This window comes from Notechis scutatus, chromosome 8 (assembly GCF_049901735.1).
Source record: "Notechis scutatus isolate UNSWTSFEM ecotype Mainland chromosome 8, rNotScu1.2, whole genome shotgun sequence".
Classification (NCBI taxonomy): Eukaryota; Metazoa; Chordata; class Lepidosauria; order Squamata; family Elapidae; genus Notechis; species Notechis scutatus.
This window is the reverse complement of record NC_142016.1, coordinates 21,051,356-21,056,380: the sequence shown is the minus strand read 5'-3', so window position 1 is coordinate 21,056,380 and position 5,025 is coordinate 21,051,356. Positions and strand designations below refer to the sequence as shown.

The following is a 5,025-nucleotide window of genomic DNA, read 5'->3' as shown; positions in this document are numbered from 1 at the left end:
GATCTTTTTCCCTCTTCTAATCACAGAAAGACGGGTTTTTCAAAGGCATGCATGTGGTAGCCAAGAAAATAACTTGCCCATTTCACTGATAAAGGGTGTGTCAATTTCAGGCAGCAGCACAAAGCTCTTAAGAGGGTAGTCACGTAGTCCACCAATGAAGATTGTAGAGTGGAGTTTGTTAAATGTTCTTGTGTGGGTGTTTCTGTGTGTATATGTGAGTGCACCTTAAATGTGTTTGTGAAGCTTCCTTGACAATTAGAGAAACTGTAGGCTGTTGACTAAACTGGAAAGAAGACAAGTAACAAGAGTTGCCTTCAGGATTCAGATGTCATGAACAGAATAAAATAAACAGCGGATCAATAAAGTGTAACTACAATGGTTGAAAAAAAAAATCATTACATGGGCAGGTTCTACATTTCATAAATTAATCAATAAAAATAAATCAATATCAAATCAAATCTGGAAGAAAGGAATGGCAAACAATCCCTCCAGAATATAAAATGTAGATATTTTGATTTTCTACACCAAAGCCAAAGAATCAGGCAACGACTGGAATGCAATTATTTATTTATTTTTTATTTAAATTACACCATCTTTTTTGCTCAAACCCTCGTTCCAAGCTGCTGCTGAGATTTCTGTCTGCTTAACAGGTTTTCCATGTGGGAAAAGCATAAGCATGACATGATCCAAGATCCCGCCTGATCAGCTGGAGAGAATATATAGGCCAAGAAAAAGGGGACAATTTCTCGGGTGGATGGAAGAGCTTTAGAAGAGAAGTTTCATCAGGAAGAGCCCAAGGAATGCTGGGAAGAAGGATGCGAATGAGGGAGGGGCTTTGCTGCAGGTAGCTTCTTTAATGACAGCTCCAGGTGGAACTTCAGGTATTCTACTAGGGTCAGCTTTCCCTTTCAGACGTTCATATCGCTTGCAATCATTTTTTTCAGCACAACGTTTTATGATGACTTGGATCGCTGAAGGAAGAGAAAAACGTCAGCGATCAGAGCAATCACTAAGACTTAAAGACATTCCTTCACCCACCCAAACACAGGTTTCCAGTACTCTCTATGCAATCAGGCTTAAATTATCCTATATCAGACACATTATGTGAAAGCCCAACTCTTGGGAGAAGCTTCCAATGCTGGGGAAAGCAGAGTGAAGAAAAGAGGAGGAAGAGGAAGAGGAAGAAGAAGAGGAGCAGGAAGAAGAAGAGAAGAAGAAGAAGAAGAAGAAGAAGAAGAAGAAGAAGAAGAAGAAGAAGAAGAAGAAGAAGAAGAAGAAGAAGAAGAAGAAGAAGAAGAAGAAGAAGAAGAAGAAGAAGAAGAAGAAGAAGAAGAAGAAGAAGAAGAAGAAGAAGAAGAAGAAGAAGAACCAGCAGTAAGGTAGAGGGGCTTCTTTACCGTGGTGATGGGGGCACTGTTGGAAGACCTGAAGGAACATCTCCAGTGGTGGGATTCAAATTTTTTTACTACAGGTTCTGTGGGCTTGGCTTATTTGGTGGGCGTGCTTGGTGGTCGTGTGGCTGGGTGGGCTTGGCTTGGTGGCCATGTGACTGGATGGGCCTGGCTAACTCAATGTCACTCATGCCCCTGACCCAGGCGACCGGGTCAGGGCATGGCCAGCCAGAAGTCACTAACGGTTCAGCAACCCATGCCAAATCGTCGCTACCAGTTCGCCCAAACCGGTGCGAACTGGCTGAATACAACCACTGAACATCACCCACGTGACGGAACAGGATCAATCAGATTTATGTGGCTTGTCTTACTCACGTATTTTATCTTCTTCAGCCTTCAGAACCAAGCTCATACAGACGTGATTCTCATAAGGACATTCTTCCTTTACATTAGAACAATATCCATTAACTGCTAGACACTTTACACACTGCATGGAATTACCTGGAAAGAAAAGTGGAAAGGAGATAAGAAAGTAGGACAAGGAGAGGGAATCAGAGATGCTTCCAATATTACTGACCCAGGATTCTCAGAAGCCTTAGCTAGGCTGGTCAGTGGAGATGATGGTGAGACCCAATCCGAGCCATATTAAGGTAAACCTAGAACAAGATGAAGAACTCTCTCAGAGAGAAATTTTAGCAGAAGCCATTGTGAGGCAGAGGAGGTGCCCACAACTACACAACTAACTTTAGGCAGGGAGGGGACCAGGGGTGGACTTCAAAATTTTTAGCAAGGGGTTCTCTGCCTGGTTGCTGGGAGGGCGTGGCCATAGTGGCCATGGCCTAGACAGCCTCCTGCACCACAGCAGGGTGTGTGTGTGCATTTTTGCCCTTCCTGGTCTCCGAAGGCTTTCCTCAAACCTCCAGGAGGGTGAGAATGACCTCCTCGGCTCCGGAGATCCTCTGTAAGCTGGAAACAATCCCATTTCCGGCCTTCCCAAACTTCAGGAGGCCCGTTTTTCGCCCTTCCCAAGCCTCCCTGCGCACCCTGCACTTACCTGCATCCAAATCGGGCCATGTGGGGACAACTGGGAGGGGTGGGGAGGGCAAGGCCCAGCCAGGAGTGGGATTTGGGGGTTCTCTGAACTGCGCAGAATCTTAGCCAGGGTCTCTCCTGAACCCCTGCGAGCCCCAGCAGCCCATCCGTGGAGGGGACGCAATAAGTGAGGTTACACAGGTTAGACAGAAAACAAACCCAAATTTCCTTTCTTCCGTTTGGAATCCACCAAAATTCCCAGGGAAATTATCAAGTTAGAAATGGGAAGGAAGGAAGCTTGTTGCTTTTCTAAATTGACCCATGTTTGTTTCTTTCATAAAACTTGCAATATTGTAAACCAGTCTCCGTGAAAGTGAGATGGGTGGTATGTAAATTTGACGAATAAAAACTCTGAAGCAATTTTTTCACCTATCAATTTGAAGAAAAATTTCTAGAGGCAGCAAGAGATAATATTCCAGTTTTACTTTAAAGAGAGACACTCAGTCCAGGTTTTGATAAAGAGAGAGAGAAAAAGAAAGAAAGAAAGAAAGAAAGAAAGAAAGAAAGAAAGAAAGAAAGAAAGAAAGAAAGAAAGAAAGAAAGAAAGAAAGAAAGAAAGAAAGAAAGAAAGAAAGAAAGAAAGAAAGAAAGAAAGAAAGAAAGAAAGAAAGAAAGAAAATGACCCACCTCAGGATCCTCACTCAATTATCTGAGCCAGATTAAGGACAATTCATGTCCCAAGAGTGGAATGAAAGGAAAATATCCTTTTGACAGAGCAAATAAAGCAGAGAAAGAAAATTTTAAAAAGCACTAAAGGGAAGTGTGGCAGTGAAATAATTAAGGGGGAAATCTTCATTGTGGCTCCTTTTCCTTGCTGTCCTAAACAAATTTTAATTTAGTGGTTGTTCCAGGACAAATCTGGCCACCTGAAATGCCATGAGTGTGGTAAATTTTCTTGAATTAAACGCTTTTTGATGAACTTTGGTCTGTTCTGACTCTACATCTGCTTTCTTTTTTTCCAGAAAACTATTCCATCTTTCAGGAATTCTTTCAGCCTTTTCACAGTTCCTAAGAAACCATGCAAGTAGCCAATAGGGAGAATCCTCCTTAGCTCTAGTGACACACACACACACACACACACACACACACACACACACACACACACACACCAGACAACAACCCTGATTATACCTGTAGTCAGCAGGACGGAGAAGAAAAAGAGCCCCAGCAGAAGCTGCATGATGATGAGTTAGGTTTTTAAAAAAATTATCTCTTCTTGAAGGAACACAATTGTGTGGCCTAGAGATTCTGCAAAATAGCACACAAGGCATCCAATGAACAAAAAGAAATCTGAAAGACTTGTAAAACTCTTTTTTAATTACCCACGACCACAAAGCTTCAACGTTGTCTCTAATCCTTACTGTAGAACAAGGGTCTTCAAACTTGGCAAGTTTGAAGTTAACATGACTGGAGGAGGAATTCTGGGAGATGGAGTCCACAAGTCTTCAAGCTGTCAAGTTTGAAGACCCCTGCTGTAGAATCACCTTCTGCACGGACTGTGGAGAACCTGCCTTGAGAAGGTAATTCGCCTTCCAGAGGTGGCTGTGAGGTGGGCTCTCAAGGCAAATTGCTCCAGCTCTGTTAAAAAGACATGGTGGGAGCAGTCTGTCTGCCCTTCCTGACCTTTTCTTTTTCATGGAAGTGGCTTCTGCACATGCGCTTCCCCAGACAAAGCAAGGCACCTCTCTCTCTTGGAAGCTCTGCACTGAAGGAGCCCTTTTCTCAAGCATTTGTGGCAGCCAGATGTCCAACTGAAGGTCGTTGCAATCCTTTCACCTGGGCTATGCCAAGCAGGAGGGCCCTGGCCCACATCTTCTCAGCTAATTTTAACTTTGGCAGCCCAGAAACAAATGTGTACCCTGGTTGTGTAATCTCAAAGCTCGCCTTGTGGTGAGATAGACGGAAAAACAAATTGAATAAATAAATAAATGGCCCACCTCAGGACCCTCACTCAATTACACCTGAGCCAGGGCCAGATTAAGGGCAATTCATGTCCCAAGAATGGAAGTCCAGAATGAAAGGAAAACATCCTTTTAACAATGCAGGTTAAAGTCAAAGAAAGAAAGAAAATTTTAAAAAAAGCACTAAAGGGAAGTGTGGCAGTGAAATAATTAAGGGGAAAATCTTCATTGTGGCTCCTTTTCCTTGCTGTCCTAAACAAATTTTAATTTGGTTAGTGGTTGTTCCAGGACAAATCTGGCCACCTGAAATGCCATGAGTGTGGTAAATTTTCTTGAATTAAACGCTTTTTGATGAACTTTGGTCTGTTCTGACTCTACATCCGCTTTCTTTTTTCCAGAAAACTATTCCATCTTTCAGGAATTCTTTCAGCCTTTTCACAGTTCCTAAGAAACCATGCAAGTAGCCAATAGGGAGAATCCTCCTTAGCTCTAGTGACACACACACACCAGACAACAACCCTGATTATACCTGTAGTCAGCAGGACGGAGAAGAAGAAGAGCCCCAGCAGAAGCTGCATGATGATGAGTTAGGTTTAAAAACAAAAATCTCTTCTTGAAGGAACACAATTGTGTGGCCTAGA

The 5,025-nt window shown here is 43.0% G+C and overlaps 1 long non-coding RNA gene across 1 annotated transcript; it reads right to left on the bottom strand.

Moving 5' to 3' along the window:
* Window positions 1-550: 550 nt before the first annotated feature.
* On the bottom strand, window positions 551-5,025 carry LOC148129950 (uncharacterized). The gene is made up of 3 exons (XR_015750525.1): window positions 4,914-5,025; window positions 1,767-1,892; window positions 551-971 (listed from the first exon to the last, which is right to left on the bottom strand). It is a non-coding gene; the product is annotated as an uncharacterized LOC148129950 (long non-coding RNA).